Below are 27,159 nucleotides of genomic sequence, written 5' to 3' on the forward strand. Positions count from 1 at the left end.
CATTACACTAGGACAGCCCACACACCTTGCCATGAAGGTGTACATGTCTTGACTGCCCACACATACATTGAGAGGATGCAGACAGGTCCTTGTTACGCTACTCCGTGTCCCATGCATACATACACACCATACATCCGATACCACATGTGGCCTGGCGTGCGTAACAGTGTGCCATGGCCATCTACACACAGACACATGTTGGTTGCAGCAACTGCAGATGCATTTGAGGGAACACCAACATCAAGCTAATGGGAACACACCACACATACATCACATAGTCACATCCTGCAACGTGGGTAGTCACATGTCAGGTGTGGTAACCCCTGTAGCGGCCATCAGGGGACACTTGCGTGTGTTGTTGACTGTGCCATGCCAGTGACGCTCATCTCAAGTGTTCTGTACGACATGCACACATGTCAAAGGAGTGAAGGGCATGTCTGGCACATAGTGCACCATCACACATTACATCTGTACACATCTCATCATACATCTATTGCCTTCACGACTCAGGAGTAATGTGCCACATCACAGCCTTTCACACCTGTGCCCCACACATGTAGTACTGCACAGACAATGCCTTGATGTCCATCCATGGACAAGTATGTCAGCTCTATTCCCTTCTGTGTGCTGCCTGTCACCACTGTTATGTGTGAAAGGAACCGTACATTCGCTCAGAGGGCGTGTGTACGTTCCCTATCACTATGGGAGTGCTGCCGTAGGCCTACCCATGGTGATAGTGAGCGTACACGCGTATGTACGGTCCGTATCACTATGGGTACGCATACGCGAGCACACCCATAGTGACAGTGAGCGTACACGCGTATGTACGGTCCGTATCACTATGGGTACGCATACGCGAGCACACCCATAGTGACAGTGAGCGTACACGCGTATGTACGGTCAGTATCACTATGGGTACGCATACGCGAGCACACCCATAGTGACAGTGAGCGTACACGCGTATGTACGGTCCGTATCACTATGGGTACGCATACGCGAGCACACCCATAGTGACAGTGAGCGTACACGCGTATGTACGGTCCGTATCACTATGGGTACGCATACGCGAGCACACCCATAGTGATAGTGAGCGTACACGCGTATGTACGGTCCGTATCACTATGGGTACGCATACGCGAGCAAACCCATAGTGATACGGACCGTACATACGCGTGTACGCTCACTATCACCATGGGTGTGCTCGCGTATGCGTACCCATAGTGATACGGACCGTAAACACGCCTGTACGGCCCGTTACAATGCATTTGGGGTGCCCTAGGGCCCCGGAACGCACCATACCGGTGTGTGAATCTAAAAATTACATAGGGGACACATAAGGGACAAGTAAAAAGCCCTACATGCATGCTGGTTGTCATGGAGACCAAGTTTTAAGTTTGAATTTTTACATCCGGTGCCCAGCAAAAGTCGGTTTGAAAGAATCTACATTGTTGCAAGGTTGTTGTTGACATTACATCATGCTGAATTAAAAAAAAATTCTAAGCCCCTCACAGGGGTAGGTTTAAATGGATTGGAGGAAACATAGGATGCAAATGTGAGTGACCAATCACTCTGCAATCCTGTGCATGAAACAGGCCAGCAAGGCAGATATAAGGCAGCCAGGTCCCATGAGAGAGCACTTGCCTGCACATCTATTGATTCCACTACACTGCTGCTGCTCGTGATTCCCTGGCACCATGTCAAGGTCTGTGGAGAGGGCCCAGCCTTTCACCCTGGAGGAGAACCTGGCATTGCTGGATGTGATCCTCCCACAGTACCCCCTGCTGTATGGGCGACCAGGGTATCAGGTGAGTGCAGTCCACTAGCACAGACTGTGTCCCTTTTTTGTGACTGTGACTTCTGGCATTGTGTCCTGGTGTGACACACATGCAATGTACTGTAGGGGGGGCACCAGGGGGGGAATGCCTGATGTCGCCCAGCCAGAGCATGCTGTGGTGCATGTCTGCCGTCCTCACTTGCATTGTGTTTACTGTGACAATCACTGCATGCCACATTCTGCCTGTCTTATCCTCCTGGGAATGTTGCCTCTACAGTCCTCATGTGATTATGTGGTCAGCCCAGTGTGACAGGTGACTGTACCCACAGATGTGTGTTAGTTCTGTGTGCCTGTGCTGAGTGTCCACATGATGTGTTCGTACCCTGGACATCAGTGTGTGTTAGTCCCCTGTCATGTGGGTGGGTGCTTATGTGGAGTGTAGCACCCAAGCTGCATGAGGGATGGATATACCCTGCCCATCTGATGTGAGCAGGGAGCAGTGCTGTGTGTCTGACGTGCAGAGCCAGCCCCACACCTATGAGCCCCCCCCCCCGTCTAGTGTCACATGTGCAGAGTGAGGTTTGTAGCTGCATTTGGCAATGGCAGGTGAATGTACTGTGCCTGTGTGTGTCTGTGTACTCTGCTGAGGTAGCGTCAGTGGCCTGTGGCATGTGACTGCTTTGAGGTGCTGCACATAATCCTGGTGTAGCTTGTGATGCACAGTGTGAGCCTGGATCATTGATTGTGTCGTTGCCCTCATTCCACCTGTGTACTTTCAATGGCACGTATTGCTTTTGCCCTTCCCCAGAGGATAATGTCCCTATGACAAAGGTGCAATGCGTTGGATGCATACTATGCCTTGTTGTAACCAGCAAATTTGTTCTAATATGTGTCTCTGTGACATGTGCCAGGTGTATTGATGTAGTGTCACTTGTACATCCTCACAGGTAGGCGCCTCTGCCAAGGAGCAGATCTGGATGAACGCCGTCAGTGCCGTGAGGAGGACGGAGGGTCGCAAGCGCCGCCTGGCCCAGGTGAGAAAACGCTGGCAGGATATCCGGTGCTGGACGCGGAGGATCGCACGGGTCCTGCTGGGGGACTCACCTGAGACCCATAAGAACCGTGGGCGCCGCCGTCTGACCCACATCCACAAGCGTGTGCTGGCGGTGGTCTTTCCAGACTTGGACAGGTGCTTACAGGAGAAGCAGCAGCAGGAAGGGGGTAGGTACATGTGTGTTTGTTGTGTGTCACCAGCATTTGTAAGTGCGCAGTTGCATGGATACACTGCCAGGGTTTAAAGGTGCTGTGCAGATCCTGTTACCCACAGTATAGCGGTGCTCTCCTGCCTCCCTTCCCCTCCTTGCAATGTGTTCCCTGGTCTGTGTGTAGTCACTCCTTCACAAGGTTATCCAGGCTGGCAGTTTATCCACGTGAACAATGCCTGTAGCATCATGTGTGGGGGTGGTGTGTAACAGGTTTTGGGACCTTGCCTGTGCCCTGTCCAGTTCAGTACTTGTGGGTTCCATGTCAGTTGGCACTGATGCTGAGTCCAGACATGGGAGTCAGTCTCTCAAGTGTCATGCCTTACAGCACACATGTCCTATGTTGTGGCCTGTTACATGATGTGCATGAGTGTGCGATACGCATAGTGCAGGGATGGTGGCGTGTGTTGCAGTCATTCCCATTCAGGACCATGGAGTTGTGTGGCCACTACTGTCCCCTGGGGCATATTTTCCTAGGTGTCATGTGTGTCATCACAAAATGTGGGCACTCTCAGTGTCTACAGCATAGGATGTGCTCTGTGCCATTGTCCCCTGGCACCATGTATATTTACGTAACGTGTTCTACAAGTGTCCACTGTCCAGCCTGACCTGATTTTCCATGTTCATACTCACGGTGGCCAGTGCCTGCGTGTCTTGTTACAATCATCTGATGATGCCCATTTGTACATGATTATTTGGACAGGCGCACCTTGGGTATTTTGTGTCCAATCTTGCATTTTTCCAGCCCATGTGTATTTCACCCAGACTAAGAGATGTAAGTGCTTCCTGTGTCTCAACAAATTGTCTCATGTAGGGGGTGGTTGGTGCGGGCAAAGCCTACATGTCAAACCTGAAATCTCCTTGCCAGGTCTGGCCAGTGTGTGATGTTTGTCTGGACATACACTCAAGGTGCAGTGAGCCAGTCATGGTGGGCATGTTTTCAGTATTACCTAGGCAGCATGTGCCTAAAGTTCATGGATATGGTCCCTGCTCATCCCTATATTCGGCAACGCTGTGTGGTGCAGATGCAGTGCTGGATTGTCCCCAGAGCCTGGCTCCTCTGTCAAAATCCATTTCATGTCATTTGCTATTGTGTCATGCTCTCCATAGTTTTTCAGTGGCATGGTGGGTCAACCAACTGTGTGTTGCAGGGCCTACATATGTACCTTGTTTTGTAGATATTACTCATCTTTCTTTTCAGGCTATGCACTGTAACCTATGTAGATTGGACTCATGTGACATATGTATACAGGTGTATGATTAATTCCTGTCTCTTCACCTTGCCCACAGCATCGTCGGGGGACACGGATGGAGACATCAGCACAGACCGAGCGGAGGGACCGAGCACCAGTGCCAGCGGTGACATCTTGGCTGGCACATCGAGTGGAACTGAGGCGGAGGAGAGTGAGGAGGAGGACCTGTCCACTGCCACCACTGAATATGAAGCTGACGGGTCCGAGGCTGAGCTCTCCGAGTGGGCGGAGGCTGCACCACCGGCTGACAGCGGTACAACATCTCTCCCCGCCCCCTCCATTGCCATCAGCTGCCTCCCACTTGCTTGTGTCCCTTCCCATCGTGCCCGGTCGCCACATGTCTCCTTCCTGCCAGGCACCGCACCCCCTGCCCCTGTCTCCACTGCTGCCGCCAATGCCGAGTCTGTGGACATCCAGCGGCAGTTGCAGGTTGGTCAGGCTGCGATGCTTAATGTCCTCCATGGCCACAGCCAAGTGCTGAACAACATGGAGGCATACTTGGAGGGCATTTTCTCATCGCAGGCTGACCAACGCAACTTGCTGAGGTCCATTGACTCAACACTGACTGCAGCAGTGGGTCTCCTGCAGCGCTTCGTCCAACCCCCTACCCCTGACCCTTCCACACTTCCCACTCCTATGCCTGTCCCACGTACACCCAGACGTCAGCATGCACCCACCACAACAGACACAGGCACCACACCAGTAGGGAAGGTCAAACGCACACCTCCTGGCACGCACACACAGGGTGAAGTAGGCACACCCACTGGGTCGGGGGGCAAACGTAAGACACGCAGCCAGAGTGGGAGTCCGCATTCCCCAAAATCCACTCCCTCCAAATCCCCTCCCCTCAGCTCTCCTGGCCAAAAGTCGGATACAGGGTCAGTCCTGCCCAGTCTGTCCATCAGCCCCAGTGTGGCACAACCCCGCAAGCGGTGGAGGCAGGACACCGGCAGGGGAGTTGAGTCCCCCCCCTGTCCACACCCTCCCCCAGTGGCGCTGCGACCCATCCGTCCGACCCCCACCCCCCCCCTCCTTGGGGCCTGTGGTTCCTTCGGGTGCAGGGGAGTCGCTGGAGGACCTTGCTAAGGTGTGCAGCGCCATCCTGACCTCCGCCTTTGGCGCTGCCCCACCCCCTGTGGTGGAGTCCTCTGTCCCTGCACCCACAACGCCTACCCTTCGCCCTCATGTCCCTGCGGTGCCTGGTCATTCCCCCCACATGATGCCCCCCCCCCCCCGGAAGACAAAGGAGTCTGACTGTGCAGGCAAGCCAGGGGACACGCATCCCACTGTGTCCCCCACCTGGATTTGAACTTTGGATTGCCCTAGGGGCATTGTACATTTTGAACTTTCAAGGGACTAACAGATTTTTGGATGCTGAATAAAGCAATTTCTTTTTCCTTAGTACACTACTGTCTATCTGGTATTGCTGTTGGTGGACCTGCTCCATTATTTTGGGTGGTGATAATGTGTTGGGTGTGTGGGAATTGTCGTCTTGTGCTGGTCATAGGGTGGACCCTGGTATCTGTGTGCCATCACAAGCTGTTGGCTACATAACTTTGTTCATGTAAGCAGTTACTGCATGGTGACATCGTCCCAAGGTGTGTTCCTTCCTCTGTGTAACCTGACATCTTCCCTGCAGGGTCATTCCAATATGTGGTGCTGAGCTGTGTCTACATTGGCTGGGTGTGTGACGGACTCGTTAGACTTTGGCCATGCATACTGAGCGATGTCTCCACCTGCATCATTCGTGGCGTCCTTGGTGGTCACTGTACTTGTGTATGTAGACTATTGACGTGACTCCATGTGGACATGTTTTCTTTTCGGCGCTATGCATGTGTATACTCCCAGCCTCGCACACATGTGGTACATGTACTGCAGGATCTTTGTGCACCTGACTGACATTTGTGGGCATTGGATCTGTGGGTACTCTACCCTTTTCTTTGCAGGGGCACTGCTGGGAGTGTTAGGCACCCACCCCTCCTGTGTCTGGGCACTGCTGGGAGTGTTAGGCACCCACCCCTCCTGTGTCTGGACCCTGCTGGGAGGACTCTGCACACACCCCTCTTATGTCTGGGCACTGCTGGGAGTGTTAGGCACCCACCCCTCTTATGTCTGGGCACTGCTGGGAGTGTTAGGCACCCACCCCTCCTGTGTCTGGGCACTGCTGGGAGTGTTAGGCACCCACCCCTCCTGTGTCTGGGCACTGCTGGGAGTGTTAGGCACCCACCCCTCCTGTGTCTGGGCACTGCTGGGAGTGTTAGGCACCCACCCCTCCTGTGTCTGGGCACTGCTGGGAGGACTCTGCACACACCCCTCTTATGCCTGGGCACTGCTGGGAGTGTTAGGCACCCACCCCTCCTGTGTCTGGGCACTGCTGGGAGGACTCTGCACACACCCCTCTTATGTCTGGGCACTGCTGGGAGTGTTAGGCACCCACCCCTCCTGTGTCTGGGCACTGCTGGGAGGACTCTGCACCCAACCCTCCTATATCAGGATATGTACGCTTAGAACATACACGGGTGTGGGTTCGCTCCATGCATACAGGGGTGGTGTTACGGTCCGTACGTACACTGTTGGGGTGGGGGTGCGCTCCATGCATACGCGGGTGGGGGTACGGTCCGTACGTACACTGTTGGGGTGGGGGGTACGCTCCATGCATACGGGGGTGGTGTTACGGTCCGTACGTACACTGTTGGGGTGGGGGTACGCTCCATGCATACGCGGGTGGGGGTGCGGTCCGTACGTACACTGTTGGGGTGGGGGTACGCTCCATGCATACGCGGGTGGGGGTGCGGTCCGTACGTACACTGTTGGGGTGGGGGTACGCTCCATGCATACGCGGGTGGGGGTACGGTCCGTACGTACACTGTTGGGGTGGGGGGTACCGTCCATGTATACGCGGGTGGGGGTACGGTCCGTACGTACACTGTTGGGGTGGGGGTACGCTCCATGCATACGCGGGTGGGGGTGCGGTCCGTACGTACACTGTTGGGGTGGGGGTACGCTCCATGCATACGCGGGTGGGGGTACGGTCCGTACGTACACTGTTGGGGTGGGGGTACGCTCCATGCATACGCGGGTGGGGGTGCGGTCCGTACGTACACTGTTGGGGTGGGGGTACGCTCCATGCATACGTGGGTGGTGGTACGGTCCGTACGTACACTGTTGGGGTGGGGGTACGCTCCATGCATACGCAGGTGGGGGTACGGTCCGTACGTACACTGTTGGGGTGGGGGGTACGCTCCATATATACGGGGGTGGGGGTACGGTCCGTACGTACACTGTTGGGGTGGGGGGTACGGTCCATGTATACGCGGGTGGGGGTACGGTCCGTACGTACACTGTTGGGGTGGGGGTACGCTCCATGCATACGCGGGTGGGGGTACGGTCCACACGTACACTGTTGTTGTGGGGGGGGTACGCTCCATGCATACGCGGGTGGGGGTACGGTCCGTACGTACACTGTTGGGGTGGGGGTACGCTCCATGCATACGCGGGTGGGGGTGCGGTCCGTACGTACACTGTTGGGGTGGGGGTACGCTCCATGCATACGTGGGTGGTGGTACGGTCCGTACGTACACTGTTGGGGTGGGGGTACGCTCCATGCATACGCGGGTGGGGGTACGGTCCGTACGTACACTGTTGGGGTGGGGGGTACGCTCCATATATACGGGGGCAGGGGTACGGTCCGTACGTACACTGTTGGGGTGGGGGGTACGCTCCATGCATACGCGGGTGGGGGTACGGCCCATACATATCAGTACCCACGCTGTGGAATGCTTGTGCGGGCTGTACCCAGGCCTTTGCCACGTGGGTACGAGCCGTCCCGCCATTGACGTAGGTGTGGGCGTGGTACGACTCGTACCCACGCTCTTAAGGCGTGGGTACGGGACGTACCTGTATTGTTGTGTTACCGGTTCGCGTCGTCAACCACTTCCGTTGTGGCGGACGCTGGCTTTGCTGGACACGCCCCCACCCCCTCGTAGTGACCAGGGCCTGGGGGTCAGGTATGTCCAGGGCATGTGTGCTGTGTGACTTGGGTGGGGGTTTTGTGGCCTGCCCCTGCTCCTGCCCCCCCTTTACCCCCTCCCTTTGTTGTTCTGACCTTCTGCGGCGTCTGCGTCGGAACCTGTAGAGGAGGTCGACTGCTATGAGGGCCGGGATGACACGTAGGTTCGGGTCCATGTCTGTCCGTCGCGTGCAGGTACTCCTTGTTCGCGTCGTCCTGATTTCCCGGCAGTTTTTGGCTGCCGGAAAATATTCTCCGTGCGGGATGACGTCGGTGCGAATCGTACTTCATGGTTTGTGAAAGGCAGGCTGCGTGCGTCCCGACTTCACGTCGGCGCTTTCCCAGATCACATTTGTATGTATTTTTTCGTCGGTCGGTGTTTTGTATGAATCGTACGGAAATACTATTTCCGTGCGAATCGTACTTCCATGTTTGTATCTTGTTCCGACCGGGTACGCGTCGGACGGAGAATATGCTCCGTCCGACGGTTCGTACCAGGTTTTTACAGGATCGTAATCGGCACCTCTATGCCCACCTTTGGCTAAATGGTTTAGTAGTGCTATGGAATCTGTCATACAGTCACTTTTTGTTTTGGATGCAACCAAAAGATCATCAATGTATTGTACTAGGACAGACTCTTTAGGCATTACTAAAGTCTTAAGGCATTTTTTCAAAATCTGGTTAAAGATTGAAGGACTCTCTGTGTACCCTTGAGGAACGCGATCTCAAACGTAAACACAATCCTTAAATTTGAAAGAAAATAAAAACGGACTATCTGGATGCAATGGGATTGAGAAACAGGCATGGCATAAATCAATCATGGTAAATCACCTTGCATTCTATGATATTTGATACAGAATCACTGCAGGGTTGGGCACTACCGTACAACAGGGAACAACAATTTTATTAATCTTCCGTAAATCTTGAACTACCCTGTATTTGCCGTTCGGTTTCTTAATGCCAATTATAGGTGAGTTACAGGGACTACTCAAAATGTCCTATAAAATGCCCTGTTCTACCATCCTGTTTATTTCTGCTGGAACTCCAGCTTTAACTTCAGGACTCATTTTATATTGCCGGGTGTTAACTGCACCTTCCTTTACCGTCACCTTCACAGGGCCTCCATCTGTCATTAACCCTACTTCCTTTCCGGTAAAATCCCACACATCTGGATTTACTGTCAATTTTATCTCTTCAGGAAAGTCATCTTGAGTTATCATTGAATATAATTCATTTACTTCTGCTCCTTGCTTAGCTAGAGTGATTTAATATATTCCGTCTTCATCTGGGGTTTGAATAGCAACACCGTCTGGTGTGCAGAAAATGGTGCAATTCATTTTGCACAACAAATCCCTTCCTAATAAATTCACGGGACTGGAGTTGCATACAACAAATTTGTGCATTTCTTTGAAGTTCCCAATGCATACCTCCATTGGTTTTGTAATCGGGGTCCTAATCTGTTTATTTGAAACACCCACTACTTGGATCGCTTCTCCCGAGAGGGGTAGGTTTGGAATGTCTGCTGTTCTCACAGTGTCCAACAAGAAGGTAATGTCATTTCCTTCTACCTCTCAGTCTATATATGGACCTGACTGATCTACTGGTAAGGATGTGCCAAGTACGCAATCCTCATTTCCCCCTCTCAGGCACAGTCATTTATCTTGATCCTTAAAGTATGGATCCTGCAAAAGAAACTGTGAGGTTTGGTAATTTTGCTTACCACTTCCTTCTTGAAATCCGGTGTCTGCACTGGATTGAGCTTGACTCACAAATTTTGGCATAGGGACAGGTGGCATTTGACTCTGCAGGTTTACGACCTGTTGTGGTTGATTCATTATCACCTCATTCTGCGTCTGTGGATTTAAATTTTGATTTGGGCTATTATTATTTTGTATATTCTTACACTTGTTTTTCCAATGCCCCAATTTTCCACACTCGTGACAAGGAAACCTTTTCTGTGCCTCTTCTCTGCTTAATCGCCCTTTTGGTTTACCCCCATTATTTTCACCATTCCCTTGCCCCTTTCCTGTTCTCCCTGCTATGTTAGCTAACTGGAGTTCTTGTTGTTCTGCCAGCTTAACTTGAGCCCACATCACTTTCTCTTCTAAAAAGTTTCGTCTATTGTCGATTTCATCTCCACAGTACTTTGCATATTTTAAAATCTCATCTATGGGTTTTGCTTGCCAACACAAATGATGCTGTTTATTCATTTCAGAAATGTCCTTTTTCAATCCGTTCACAAATCGATACTCAAAATGGGTCATGTCTTTATTCCCAATACTTTCAACCCACTATACTGTTTGAACACCTGTAGGAGGCACTCATAGAACGCATGGACAGACTCATCCTTTTCCTGTGTCGTCCTGTCTATCCTTACCCAATCTGTCTCTTTTGGGGGGATTTTCCCTTTCAGTGAAGTAATAACCTGGTTATATTTTCTCATAACTTCTTTGGACGGGGCTCCCGTTTTCTTGTCTCTCGGGTATTCATCACTTGGCCAATCTACCGTGATTTTATACTCAGCCCACAAATCAGCCGGTACCACTATGTCAAACAGACCATCCAAGTCTTTCAACAGAACTTTCGAAACTTTCAAAAACCTCTCAACTTGTCTGTATCTCTCTCAATTTTGGGAAATCATTCGTAAATGACAAAATAGCCTGTCTAGTCCATGGGACATGTACATAACCTCCTCCTGGAACTTCTCTCATTGGGTACAACCCTTCAACCTTTTCGGTTTCTTTCATTAAATACTCTGATGTTACTTAACTGGTCTGTGCTTCCTTCTTTTTCTTTGTCCACCTCGTCTTCCATCTTTCTAAGTCTCCCCATTTCTGCAATATCGTCATTAATTCTTTAACCTGCAATTTTTTTTCCCCGTCATGTTCATATTTTCCAAATCTTTATCAGAAAATTCTGCTCTATAAGGTTTTTACAAGACTTTGTGTCACCCTACATCTATTCCCATTTCGGTAGCCAGATTCATGAATTTTTCATGAAATGCTCTGGTATTTCGAGTTATGCTTCTGCAAATGAACAGCAATTCTTCCTCATTAAAGGTATTCAACCTATCCACCCCTATATTTCCTGCTATCATTTCTTCCAATTCGACTTTTAATTTAAAAATATCTAGTATTTTTGGTGGTGGATCGGGTAAACAGTCATAATATCGAAAAAAAAAATATCGACTGGACAGAATATCGAGTTTTTAATATAGAATGGACAGAATATCGAGTTGCCAAAATATAGTGGTGAAGAATATCGAAAATCAGGTAAGAAATATCGATTTGCATAATATCGAAGTTTGTAATATCGACAGTCATAATATAGTTGTTAAAAATATCGATTTATTTATTTATTTATTTTTTAATTTTTTTTTTTATAGTGTTTTAAGTGTTAGTATATGTGTTAAAAGTATGTATTAATATTGGAATATATCTTTGAATATTTTTAAAGTAATGAATTTTATGTTATTTAAATTTTTGTGTCATTTAATTCCGTAGCGGGTTGTGGGTTTATAGGGGATTAGGGTGGGAAGTAATTTAATTATAGTACATTAAATAATAATATTTTGAAATTATTAAATATTTTAAATTTAATTTTGTGTTTTATTTCTGTAGCGGGTTGTGGGTTTATAGGGGAATAGGGTGGGAAGTAATTAAATTATTATTAAGTAATTATTAATTGGTGTTGTTAATTAATGTATTGTAATTAATTATTAATTGGTAATTAAATTTTAATAATTGGTATTTTTTTTTATTAATTTGTATTAATTGGTTAATTGATAATTATATTAATTGTATTAATTTATTATTCGGAGTGGGTTGTGGGTTTATAGGGTAATATGCTGGGAAGTAATTTAATTATAATTGTCATTATTGAAAATATTTTTGTGTATTGATAAATAATTTACTGTTAATTATTTTGTATTTTTTTATTATTTATTAATTTTTGTTATTGAAAATTATTTGGATGTTAATTAATTGGTAATTAATTTGTATTAATTGGTATTTAATTTGTATTAAATTTTGCAATTGATAATTATGTTAATTGTATTGATTTATTATTTGTAGTGGGTTGTGGGTTTATAGGGGAATATGGTGGGAAGTAATTTAATTGTAAATAATTAATTATTGATATTATTTTTGTATATTGTTAATTAATTTATTATTAATTAATTATTAATTGGTATTATTTGTATTTATTAATTTTTGGTATTGAAAATTAATTGGTTGTTAATTATTAATAGGTAGTTAATTAAAAAAATAATTGTTGGTATTTATAATTGATTTATTATTAAATATTTTGTGATTGGTAATTAATTTTAATACTTTTTTTATTGGTATTAATAATTAATTTTTTAAAATAAAATATTAAATTATTATTTTCCCTACTATTGCACTCACTGGAGTGGGAATAGTAATTTTTACCCCTAAGCTATCCAATGCTTTCCCTACTGTTGCACTCTTTGGAGTGGGAATAGTAATTTTTACCCCTACGTCATCTGACATTTTCCCTACTGTTTCACTCACTGGAGTGGGAATAGTACATTTTACCCTCACGCTATCCAAAGCTTTCCCTACTGTTGCACTCTCTGGAGTGGGAATAGTAATTTTTACCCCTACGCTATCCAACGGTGTCCTTACTATTGCACTCACTGGAGAGGGAATAGTAATTTTTTCCCCTACGGTGTTCAACGCTTTCCCTACTGTTGCACTCTCTGGAGTGGGAATAGTAATTTTTACCCCTACGCAATCCAATGCTTTCCTTACTGTTGCACTCAGTAGAGTGGGAATAGTAAATTTTACCCTCTCGCTATCCAACGCATTCCCTACTGTTGCACTCACTGGAGTGGAAATAGTAATTTTTACACATACGCTATCCAACGCTTTCTCTACTGTTGCACTCTCTGGAGTGGCAATAGTAATTTTTACTCTCCCGCTATCCAACGCTTTCTCTACTGTTGCACTCTCTGGAGTGGGAATAGTAATTTTTACCCTCTCGCTATCCAACGCTTTCCCTACTGTTGCACTTACTAGAGTGGTAATGGTAAATTTTACCCGCGCGCTATCCTACGCAAAAAATATTGAATATTTTTAATTAATATTACGTTAATATATATTAGTCCACGCGGCACCCCTTTACATTGACCTGCTCCCTGCTGACGAGAGGCAACTACCTCGAAACACGTGTCCAGGGATGGCTAACGCATACACATACTGTTCTATTTACATTTTGTGGCATAGGCGTACCCGCCGTCGCCACTACATTTCCCACAGTCCTTTGGGGCAACTTGCTGGTGTGACGAGCGGTGTGCGACCTACTTTTCCTCAATTTAAACGGCTTCCTTAAGCTAACGGGCTGACGAGCCTTGAGTCTGCACCTGCGCGCCAGGAGAGGTACTTGACCTGCTTTTAATTACATTTGGCAGTCCACGCGGCACCCCTTTACATTGACCTGCTCCCTGCTGACGAGAGGCAACTACCTCGAAACACGTGTCCAGGGATGGCTAACGCATACACATACTGTTCTATTTACATTTTGTGGCATAGGCGTACCCGCCGTCGCCACTACATTTCCCACAGTCCTTTGGGGCAACTTGCTGGTGTGACGAGCGGTGTGCGACCTACTTTTCCTCAATTTAAACGGCTTCCTTAAGCTAACGGGCTGACGAGCCTTGAGTCTGCACCTGCGCGCCAGGAGAGGTACTTGACCTGCTTTTAATTACATTTGGCAGTCCACGCGGCACCCCTTTACATTGACCTGCTCCCTGCTGACGAGAGGCAACTACCTCGAAACACGTGTCCAGGGATGGCTAACGCATACACATACTGTTCTATTTACATTTTGTGGCATAGGCGTACCCGCCGTCGCCACTACATTTCCCACAGTCCTTTGGGGCAACTTGCTGGTGTGACGAGCGGTGTGCGACCTACTTTTCCTCAATTTAAACGGCTTCCTTAAGCTAACGGGCTGACGAGCCTTGAGTCTGCACCTGCGCGCCAGGAGAGGTACTTGACCTGCTTTTAATTACATTTGGCAGTCCACGCGGCACCCCTTTACATTGACCTGCTCCCTGCTGACGAGAGGCAACTACCTCGAAACACGTGTCCAGGGATGGCTAACGCATACACATACTGTTCTATTTACATTTTGTGGCATAGGCGTACCCGCCGTCGCCACTACATTTCCCACAGTCCTTTGGGGCAACTTGCTGGTGTGACGAGCGGTGTGCGACCTACTTTTCCTCAATTTAAACGGCTTCCTTAAGCTAACGGGCTGACGAGCCTTGAGTCTGCACCTGCGCGCCAGGAGAGGTACTTGACCTGCTTTTAATTACATTTGGCAGTCCACGCGGCACCCCTTTACATTGACCTGCTCCCTGCTGACGAGAGGCAACTACCTCGAAACACGTGTCCAGGGATGGCTAACGCATACACATACTGTTCTATTTACATTTTGTGGCATAGGCGTACCCGCCGTCGCCACTACATTTCCCACAGTCCTTTGGGGCAACTTGCTGGTGTGACGAGCGGTGTGCGACCTACTTTTCCTCAATTTAAACGGCTTCCTTAAGCTAACGGGCTGACGAGCCTTGAGTCTGCACCTGCGCGCCAGGAGAGGTACTTGACCTGCTTTTAATTACATTTGGCAGTCCACGCGGCACCCCTTTACATTGACCTGCTCCCTGCTGACGAGAGGCAACTACCTCGAAACACGTGTCCAGGGATGGCTAACGCATACACATACTGTTCTATTTACATTTTGTGGCATAGGCGTACCCGCCGTCGCCACTACATTTCCCACAGTCCTTTGGGGCAACTTGCTGGTGTGACGAGCGGTGTGCGACCTACTTTTCCTCAATTTAAACGGCTTCCTTAAGCTAACGGGCTGACGAGCCTTGAGTCTGCACCTGCGCGCCAGGAGAGGTACTTGACCTGCTTTTAATTACATTTGGCAGTCCACGCGGCACCCCTTTACATTGACCTGCTCCCTGCTGACGAGAGGCAACTACCTCGAAACACGTGTCCAGGGATGGCTAACGCATACACATACTGTTCTATTTACATTTTGTGGCATAGGCGTACCCGCCGTCGCCACTACATTTCCCACAGTCCTTTGGGGCAACTTGCTGGTGTGACGAGCGGTGTGCGACCTACTTTTCCTCAATTTAAACGGCTTCCTTAAGCTAACGGGCTGACGAGCCTTGAGTCTGCACCTGCGCGCCAGGAGAGGTACTTGACCTGCTTTTAATTACATTTGGCAGTCCACGCGGCACCCCTTTACATTGACCTGCTCCCTGCTGACGAGAGGCAACTACCTCGAAACACGTGTCCAGGGATGGCTAACGCATACACATACTGTTCTATTTACATTTTGTGGCATAGGCGTACCCGCCGTCGCCACTACATTTCCCACAGTCCTTTGGGGCAACTTGCTGGTGTGACGAGCGGTGTGCGACCTACTTTTCCTCAATTTAAACGGCTTCCTTAAGCTAACGGGCTGACGAGCCTTGAGTCTGCACCTGCGCGCCAGGAGAGGTACTTGACCTGCTTTTAATTACATTTGGCAGTCCACGCGGCACCCCTTTACATTGACCTGCTCCCTGCTGACGAGAGGCAACTACCTCGAAACACGTGTCCAGGGATGGCTAACGCATACACATACTGTTCTATTTACATTTTGTGGCATAGGCGTACCCGCCGTCGCCACTACATTTCCCACAGTCCTTTGGGGCAACTTGCTGGTGTGACGAGCGGTGTGCGACCTACTTTTCCTCAATTTAAACGGCTTCCTTAAGCTAACGGGCTGACGAGCCTTGAGTCTGCACCTGCGCGCCAGGAGAGGTACTTGACCTGCTTTTAATTACATTTGGCAGTCCACGCGGCACCCCTTTACATTGACCTGCTCCCTGCTGACGAGAGGCAACTACCTCGAAACACGTGTCCAGGGATGGCTAACGCATACACATACTGTTCTATTTACATTTTGTGGCATAGGCGTACCCGCCGTCGCCACTACATTTCCCACAGTCCTTTGGGGCAACTTGCTGGTGTGACGAGCGGTGTGCGACCTACTTTTCCTCAATTTAAACGGCTTCCTTAAGCTAACGGGCTGACGAGCCTTGAGTCTGCACCTGCGCGCCAGGAGAGGTACTTGACCTGCTTTTAATTACATTTGGCAGTCCACGCGGCACCCCTTTACATTGACCTGCTCCCTGCTGACGAGAGGCAACTACCTCGAAACACGTGTCCAGGGATGGCTAACGCATACACATACTGTTCTATTTACATTTTGTGGCATAGGCGTACCCGCCGTCGCCACTACATTTCCCACAGTCCTTTGGGGCAACTTGCTGGTGTGACGAGCGGTGTGCGACCTACTTTTCCTCAATTTAAACGGCTTCCTTAAGCTAACGGGCTGACGAGCCTTGAGTCTGCACCTGCGCGCCAGGAGAGGTACTTGACCTGCTTTTAATTACATTTGGCAGTCCACGCGGCACCCCTTTACATTGACCTGCTCCCTGCTGACGAGAGGCAACTACCTCGAAACACGTGTCCAGGGATGGCTAACGCATACACATACTGTTCTATTTACATTTTGTGGCATAGGCGTACCCGCCGTCGCCACTACATTTCCCACAGTCCTTTGGGGCAACTTGCTGGTGTGACGAGCGGTGTGCGACCTACTTTTCCTCAATTTAAACGGCTTCCTTAAGCTAACGGGCTGACGAGCCTTGAGTCTGCACCTGCGCGCCAGGAGAGGTACTTGACCTGCTTTTAATTACATTTGGCAGTCCACGCGGCACCCCTTTACATTGACCTGCTCCCTGCTGACGAGAGGCAACTACCTCGAAACACGTGTCCAGGGATGGCTAACGCATACACATACTGTTCTATTTACATTTTGTGGCATAGGCGTACCCGCCGTCGCCACTACATTTCCCACAGTCCTTTGGGGCAACTTGCTGGTGTGACGAGCGGTGTGCGACCTACTTTTCCTCAATTTAAACGGCTTCCTTAAGCTAACGGGCTGACGAGCCTTGAGTCTGCACCTGCGCGCCAGGAGAGGTACTTGACCTGCTTTTAATTACATTTGGCAGTCCACGCGGCACCCCTTTACATTGACCTGCTCCCTGCTGACGAGAGGCAACTACCTCGAAACACGTGTCCAGGGATGGCTAACGCATACACATACTGTTCTATTTACATTTTGTGGCATAGGCGTACCCGCCGTCGCCACTACATTTCCCACAGTCCTTTGGGGCAACTTGCTGGTGTGACGAGCGGTGTGCGACCTACTTTTCCTCAATTTAAACGGCTTCCTTAAGCTAACGGGCTGACGAGCCTTGAGTCTGCACCTGCGCGCCAGGAGAGGTACTTGACCTGCTTTTAATTACATTTGGCAGTCCACGCGGCACCCCTTTACATTGACCTGCTCCCTGCTGACGAGAGGCAACTACCTCGAAACACGTGTCCAGGGATGGCTAACGCATACACATACTGTTCTATTTACATTTTGTGGCATAGGCGTACCCGCCGTCGCCACTACATTTCCCACAGTCCTTTGGGGCAACTTGCTGGTGTGACGAGCGGTGTGCGACCTACTTTTCCTCAATTTAAACGGCTTCCTTAAGCTAACGGGCTGACGAGCCTTGAGTCTGCACCTGCGCGCCAGGAGAGGTACTTGACCTGCTTTTAATTACATTTGGCAGTCCACGCGGCACCCCTTTACATTGACCTGCTCCCTGCTGACGAGAGGCAACTACCTCGAAACACGTGTCCAGGGATGGCTAACGCATACACATACTGTTCTATTTACATTTTGTGGCATAGGCGTACCCGCCGTCGCCACTACATTTCCCACAGTCCTTTGGGGCAACTTGCTGGTGTGACGAGCGGTGTGCGACCTACTTTTCCTCAATTTAAACGGCTTCCTTAAGCTAACGGGCTGACGAGCCTTGAGTCTGCACCTGCGCGCCAGGAGAGGTACTTGACCTGCTTTTAATTACATTTGGCAGTCCACGCGGCACCCCTTTACATTGACCTGCTCCCTGCTGACGAGAGGCAACTACCTCGAAACACGTGTCCAGGGATGGCTAACGCATACACATACTGTTCTATTTACATTTTGTGGCATAGGCGTACCCGCCGTCGCCACTACATTTCCCACAGTCCTTTGGGGCAACTTGCTGGTGTGACGAGCGGTGTGCGACCTACTTTTCCTCAATTTAAACGGCTTCCTTAAGCTAACGGGCTGACGAGCCTTGAGTCTGCACCTGCGCGCCAGGAGAGGTACTTGACCTGCTTTTAATTACATTTGGCAGTCCACGCGGCACCCCTTTACATTGACCTGCTCCCTGCTGACGAGAGGCAACTACCTCGAAACACGTGTCCAGGGATGGCTAACGCATACACATACTGTTCTATTTACATTTTGTGGCATAGGCGTACCCGCCGTCGCCACTACATTTCCCACAGTCCTTTGGGGCAACTTGCTGGTGTGACGAGCGGTGTGCGACCTACTTTTCCTCAATTTAAACGGCTTCCTTAAGCTAACGGGCTGACGAGCCTTGAGTCTGCACCTGCGCGCCAGGAGAGGTACTTGACCTGCTTTTAATTACATTTGGCAGTCCACGCGGCACCCCTTTACATTGACCTGCTCCCTGCTGACGAGAGGCAACTACCTCGAAACACGTGTCCAGGGATGGCTAACGCATACACATACTGTTCTATTTACATTTTGTGGCATAGGCGTACCCGCCGTCGCCACTACATTTCCCACAGTCCTTTGGGGCAACTTGCTGGTGTGACGAGCGGTGTGCGACCTACTTTTCCTCAATTTAAACGGCTTCCTTAAGCTAACGAGCTGACGAGCCTTGAGTCTGCACCTGCGCGCCAGGAGAGGTACTTGACCTGCTTTTAATTACATTTGGCAGTCCACGCGGCACCCCTTTACATTGACCTGCTCCCTGCTGACGAGAGGCAACTACCTCGAAACACGTGTCCAGGGATGGCTAACGCATACACATACTGTTCTATTTACATTTTGTGGCATAGGCGTACCCGCCGTCGCCACTACATTTCCCACAGTCCTTTGGGGCAACTTGCTGGTGTGACGAGCGGTGTGCGACCTACTTTTCCTCAATTTAAACGGCTTCCTTAAGCTAACGGGCTGACGAGCCTTGAGTCTGCACCTGCGCGCCAGGAGAGGTACTTGACCTGCTTTTAATTACATTTGGCAGTCCACGCGGCACCCCTTTACATTGACCTGCTCCCTGCTGACGAGAGGCAACTACCTCGAAACACGTGTCCAGGGATGGCTAACGCATACACATACTGTTCTATTTACATTTTGTGGCATAGGCGTACCCGCCGTCGCCACTACATTTCCCACAGTCCTTTGGGGCAACTTGCTGGTGTGACGAGCGGTGTGCGACCTACTTTTCCTCAATTTAAACGGCTTCCTTAAGCTAACGGGCTGACGAGCCTTGAGTCTGCACCTGCGCGCCAGGAGAGGTACTTGACCTGCTTTTAATTACATTTGGCAGTCCACGCGGCACCCCTTTACATTGACCTGCTCCCTGCTGACGAGAGGCAACTACCTCGAAACACGTGTCCAGGGATGGCTAACGCATACACATACTGTTCTATTTACATTTTGTGGCATAGGCGTACCCGCCGTCGCCACTACATTTCCCACAGTCCTTTGGGGCAACTTGCTGGTGTGACGAGCGGTGTGCGACCTACTTTTCCTCAATTTAAACGGCTTCCTTAAGCTAACGGGCTGACGAGCCTTGAGTCTGCACCTGCGCGCCAGGAGAGGTACTTGACCTGCTTTTAATTACATTTGGCAGTCCACGCGGCACCCCTTTACATTGACCTGCTCCCTGCTGACGAGAGGCAACTACCTCGAAACACGTGTCCAGGGATGGCTAACGCATACACATACTGTTCTATTTACATTTTGTGGCATAGGCGTACCCGCCGTCGCCACTACATTTCCCACAGTCCTTTGGGGCAACTTGCTGGTGTGACGAGCGGTGTGCGACCTACTTTTCCTCAATATATATGTATTAAAAATTTTTTTTTTTTACTTACATTAATTATTAATTTTAAAATTATTTAAGTATTTTTAAGTATGTTTTAGTTAATTATATTTATTATTTCATTAATTTTACATTACTTTTAAGACATTTAAAAAATTCGATATTTTGACCAACTATATTTGTTACAACGATATTTTGGAATCGATATTTTAGTACTTACCTGTTTGTAGATAGGGATTCGATATTTTGGTATTCGATATTTTTACCTCGATATTTTTGTAGGTCGATATTCTTCTCCTCAATATTCTGTCAGTGATCCGGTGGATCGGGTTTCTCTGTCCCGTGTCCATCTTTCTACCTCTTCTGGCGTTATTAGTGTGGCACTCTTTGTTCCAGTGGATGTCTCAATCTGCACCTCTTTTGAACAACCTGGCGTAACTCTTCTGGGTGTGTCATTTATTTGCCCCCTTATTGGCAGGTCCATTAATGAAATTACAGACTCGCAATCACTAGCTTGGTGCTCGACTATTATCTTTTCTTTTCTAGGTTCAATGATCGGTGTGGTCATGAAAGGAGTTTTAGGACAGTTGGATTTATCTCTGTACAATGGGACAACAGGACCTATAGTCACAGGTATAGTTAGAGCTTCGGGATGCACATTTAACGGTGTTATTTTTTGTATTAATTCATTTCTATTTTTATTTATTGCTTCTCTTTCTTTTTCTTGGAGTACCCTTTCCATTGTTTTATCATTTATTATTTGTGGCACCATGGGTGGCTCTAGGAGTGGAGCCCTCGGGGTAACTCTGCTTGGCCCTTCCTGATATCGCGGAGGATTTTTCATTAATATGTTATCTAAATAATCTTCATCAGACTCTCCGCCACCTGTTGCCATTAAATGTTTTCTCTTCTCTGTGCATTTGCTTCCTGTCTGTTCATCAGCCATTAATACAGGATATAACCCTTCGGTTAACATGGATTGCCTCCATTGTTTCATCTGCTTGTTTCACGTGGGAATTTTAGGTAAAAAGTGCTCAAATTCCTGTTGCACCTTGGTGTATCCCGTTCAAATGCCTCAGTTTCCCACTCTTCTAGTGCCTCATACTGAGTTAATCTAGGTCTTGGTTCTAACTCATTCATTCTTGTGCGCAAATTATGTAAAATTGGCCCATTGAATATTCCGTACTCTGGGAAAGCCAAAATTCCATCATCTTTGGTGTATTCGATCCAATTTTCTAACCATACACAAGTGTGATACCCTCTCTCTACCATCATGTAGAATGCAGGAGTTTCTGGGGGAGGAATGAGAATTCCTTCTCTGGTTTTAATCGGTTTATCATTTTTAAAATAATTCTTTACTTTCTGCAAAAATAAATGTTTCTCTTCTCACCATACATTTTGCGTGATCTCCCTCTCAGGTACTGCTGGTAAGCAAACCCCAAATAATTTCTATCTGGTCGACTCCCTGTTAATGTTGAATCATACATACACAATCCGTTATCTATTATTATTCTTGGGATTTTTATGTTTTCAGTCGGTCAGCCCTTTTCTCCAATACTAGTGCATCTTTTAGATTTGTAACCAATCAGAATCTCTTTCACTTTGTGCGTTTAGCCAATACTAGCGCGGCTTTCAGTGACGTCAGTATCACTCTGTTATTCCAACCCCTCCTTTAGAATTTTACGTGAGTCACACACCCACTGTCCTTACCAATCCCAGCGCGGCTCTTTGTGACGTCAGTGCAGCACCCGCAACTGACCCCTTCTTTACAAGGTAATGCTTAACTTTAATTTCTCAATAGTTTATACGTATTTTGCATGAATCAACAGCATAAAACATTCGCTACCGTGTCAGATTCTCTAAATTCCAAAAAATAGTCCGTTTCTTTTACTGTGAGTAAAACCTTTCCGCTTTCTCTTCCCACACTACGAGTAAAAACCTTTCCGCTTTCTCATCACTCAATCATCAGAGAACCTGCTACTCCTTCAGTATTACCCTTTCTAGGTGATATAAGACCAAAGGTATGCCAACGAACTTCTTTACTACCACTTATTCTCATTTACATACATAAATAGTCCCTAAAACAGTGCCTCTAGTTTTACCTAACTTTTCAGCACCTTTCCGAATCCTGGCAAGTAATCTCACTGCAGTTTGGCTTCCATTCACCAAACGCTATTCAATATTCCCGGGAACTTCAGACAACACGAATAACGACAACAAAAATAACTACAAATATATCTCAATAATTCAATCCACAATTTTTTCACTTCCTAACTAACTAGATCTAAACCATGCCTCTGCTACCAAGAAAAAACTGATGGAGCTCGGGTTACCAGCTCTGGTTACACATACACCTAATACTCACCTGGGCCCAATGAACATTCATACAACAAGTTAGTAAAACCCAGCTGGCATCAAATTTGTGTAATACCTATAATTTTGTTACTCACCTTCTACCAAGTCTTACCACTCGATAAATGTCATTTTTCCTTTCCTCAAGGAATCTAGTTGCTGAGTTAGTTTAAGGAAGAATGCCATTAACTTTATTCTCTGAATAACCACAGACTCAAGAAGTTTTGAAAACCTTTATCTAAATTAAGATTTGTGAGTCAAGAATCAATTACAGTAACCACCTTCAATTCAAGAGGCAAAATAAATCAATCATAGCAAAGTTATTAATGATCAATTAAAACGGTACCTGGAAAGGAAGAAAAGGAAATAGCAGGCATAAAGACAGATTTTGTTGATTTATATTTACCTATGGTCAAAGATGAACCCAACTCCGTCAATGGGGTCAGATCGAATCTCCAAGACAGGATACAGGCAGGAGATTAGGCAGATTCAGACCTGGGAAGGAGACCTCTTCCAATGTGCAACACCAGCGTCGCACCCCTCTTTGGTACTACTCTCCTCAGGTGTCCCTCTTCCGCAATCCCTCTAGATGAATAGATTATCGATAAGTATCTCAAATTCTCGTGCAGAGTTTCTGGCAGCAGCAAAGTCTGAGACTGCGTCCCGTGACGAGTCGGAATGACAAATCTGACAAGTCAGACAATTTCTCTAACTAACTTACCTCTTTTATATAATTCTTTATTCATGTACCACCCCCATTGTATCAAGTTTGTCTTTTCCCTTAGTCTAATTGGTCAGGTTGAGGAGGTGAGTTCATCACACCATACTAAAGTAATTTTTCTCTATGGGCAATTGTTTATGTACCAGCCCCTTAATTTCCTTTTCCATAGCTTTAGTCCCACCCGTATTCCACATTATGCTCATTCAAAATTGTATCAATTTCATTATAGTTGTAACTCTTCTTATGTCCAAAAGTTCAGCTTCCCAAGCTTTCAGGCTCAAGGTGGCCTTGGCGGGGTTACAAGCGATGCTGTCATAGGGTTTCAGCAGATTCTTGTACGCATGCTTAGTCTCGAGTAGGTAGGATTTCAGTCACACTCCGAGGCCCAAAAAGAACTAATAATAAGTCAGAAAAAGATACATTAGATCACGGAAACAAATGATTTCACTGTGTACCACTTACTTCTATTCTATCCCCATTTACTTATTTAAATCTTTTGCATTAGTGTTTAATAGAACTTACGAGGTTTAGTTTAGCAGTAGCATACGCATTAATGTGTGAGTTTAAAGCGGCCACTTTAATGCCATTGGCAGCTGCAAAAGTTTCCCACCAAAAGCGATAGTGTCATACTACGTAGATGCAGTAGACGCATGCACAATAGAATCCCGCGTTTTGTCGGCCATTTTAGGACCTTCAGGTTACGGGTAAGTAATGCACATAGAAAAGCTTCTCCTAGATAAAATGTTTCCGGATTGTAGTGCGGTATTAGTATTTACAACACAGGTTAATTAAGCAGTTACATATTATTTGAGGGAATTGAATCCAAGCAAGTTTCTTTTACGAATCCTTGCTCCATCAGAGTCTTTGTATCAGAGTGTCATGGTCAACCGTGTGAAAGGCAGTCGAGAGATCCAAGAGAAGTAGCACGGCAACCCCGTTGCGGTCAACTATGTTCTTCAGGTCATTCCAGATGGCAACGAGGACAGATTCTGAGTCTCTTCCCGGACGGAATCCAGTTTGGAAGTCTGAAAGTATGGCCTTATTCTCATTGAAATGTGCAAATGCTGCTCTTTCTATCACTTTGCCCAGGAAAGGTCCATTTGTAAATCGGTCTGTAGTTGTAGGGGTTCAGCGGGTCGAGGTTTGTTTTCTTCAATAATGGGCATATTTATAATGTTTTTAGTTTTTCTGGAAACATTCCTATAGTTAAGGAATGGTTGTTTATTCTTCTTACTGGTGTGGCAGCAGAGGTTGTTAGAAGAATTGTCTTGAAGGCTTATGGTGGACAAGGGTCAGAAAGGCTGCCGGCAAGCCTGCTTGCTTTGACCAGGTCCATAAATTAATTCTGTGAAATTTGTTGGGAGGAATGGGTTAGAGTATTCTTGGATTTTTGTTTTGGAAAAGGGTTGGTGCTGGTGCTTTTTCTCTGTTATAAATATGATATTATAGTCATTTTTGTGGGAATTTTATATTAATCATATGGTCATTGTTATGTTTAAGTGTTGGTGGGTTCATCCACTCTGTTAACTATGAGAGGGGTGTTTGTGGAGTAGTCCCTTCCTGTCCGATCGGAATAGTCGCGACCATGACATAGGGATTGGAGGGAATAAACAGCCTTGGGTTATAACCCAGAGGCAGAGTAACGCTAATACCAGTGTACGTGATTACTTGTCCAGGTTACCTTCGGTACGCGGTCAAACTGCTGAGCGTGTCCGCAACAGTCATCATACGTATATCATACTGATATCTAAAGGTGTACAAGATGTCATCTCAATATGGTCTTGTATGCACAGAGGAATAAATTGCCAACTGGCGACGAGGCGATCTGAACCCGCCGCCTTCCCACTGTGGTTCCTAGGTGTCGCGGGTGCTCTTCCGCCCTGTGGTGTCAGCCCAGGCCCATTTAGCCTTGCTGCCCTCTGCTGCTGCTTCCGCCGAGGCGACCTTCATAACCGGTCATCGGCTGTTCGTCCTCCTGCTCTGCCTGGCCGCTGACAGCGCACACTCGCCCTGGGGCGCCTTTCCGCCCCTCCTGGCATTTTCCCATACGGAGTCTCACGGGTTGCTTCACGTCACCGTCCTGCTGCATCCTGGGGCGAATGTTGGTTTATCTTGCCAGAGGAGCAGTTTGACAGCACTCCTGCATGACGTGATCCACGAAGAAGGTAGATCCATCTGAGTGTCTCTTTCTCTGCCCAGCCTGAGACCGCCCTAGATGGGTCAAATGAACACGCTAAAGACCAAAGAATAAACACCTAAAAAAAAATGTTTTAAAGGAAGGAAGGAAGAAAGGAAAGGAAAGGAGACAAGTCAAACATTTTCAGTCTGCCTTGCAGTGTATGGGTTCCCCTACTGGCCCTCATGCCTCCTGCACCTGCCCTGCAGCCCACAGTGGGTGAAATACAAAAAAACCCATAAGGACATCAAACAGAAGGTTCCTTGCTGCCCTGTCGCCTGGCCTGCATTGCTGCTCCTCACCTGCTCGAAGGCCGATTGCCGGCTCTCCAGGCATGTCTCACTGCCTCTTGTCCTGGAGGGTGTAGAGTAGACTGAGTATGAACTGCCTCTGTGGTACAAGGAGTGGAGTGAGTGGAGCATGCAACATTTCTAACACCCTCATTGCTAGATATGTGTGAATATGCACCCACCTAATCTTACCATTATATGGGAATGACAGTCGACACCCACCGTTGATAATATTATGTCCCTAAGTAAGTGAATCAAAATGGTTCTCAAAAATGGATTTAAAAGTTGGCTATAACCAGCTGATGCTGGACCCAGAATTGTGAGGGATCACTACATTCTCCACCCATGTAGGATTAAGAAGGTACAAATGTCTCAGCTTTGGAATTTCTAGTGCCACCAACGTTTTTAAGGACACCACCGAAATGTACTGGCTGGCCCTGATGGAGTCCTGAACGTCAGTGATGACATTCTGGTCAATGCTCTGAAGCTTGAAAGACACCTTGAGCACTTGAGAGCCACCTTTCAGCGCCGCAAGTAGAATGGTCACACCCTCCATCGAGAAAAGTGTGCTTTTTTCCAAAAGGAAATATCATTCTTGGTCATCGCTTCTCCCTGATCCCATCAAGGTCCAAGACATGCAAGCTGCCCCAGCTCCCACCACCGTGACTGGGGTGAGAAGTTTTCTCAGCATGGTCACATACTGTGGCGATTCATCAGCAATCTCATGGATCTCATCGCTCTCTTGCGAGAACTGACAAAGGCCAATACACCCTGGGATTGAGGGCCTACTCAGGAGGAAGCATTCCTGGCCACAAAATGAGCACTGTCTGCTGATACAACCCTGGTCTATTTAGACCCGGCCAAAGACTCTGAAGCATCTTTCGACACCAGTCGCATGGGACCAGGAGCAGTGCTATCCCAGAAGCAGATCATTAGGAAGTGGGCTCCCGTAGTCTACGCCAGTCAGGCACTAACTGAGACGAGCAACGTTATTCTCGGAGAAGGAAGCCATTGCTGTGCATTTGGGGTACCATCATTTTTAACTGTATCTATATGGCCAGCCCTTTGTGGTGCATACTGACCACAAACCCCTTATCCTGTTCATGGGGTCCTGCTCTAAACCCCCACCTCGGATCGAGAAGTTGATTATACACTTGCTAGACTATCATTTCATAGTCATTTTATGCCCAGGTGCTCAGATTCCTGCTGACTATCTATCCCAGCATGCCAGTCCTGCAACGGAAACAGAACATGACGCAGAAGATGTGGAATA

This window comes from Triturus cristatus, chromosome 10, assembly GCF_964204655.1.
Source record: "Triturus cristatus chromosome 10, aTriCri1.1, whole genome shotgun sequence".
In the NCBI taxonomy this organism is placed as follows: Eukaryota; Metazoa; Chordata; class Amphibia; order Caudata; family Salamandridae; genus Triturus; species Triturus cristatus.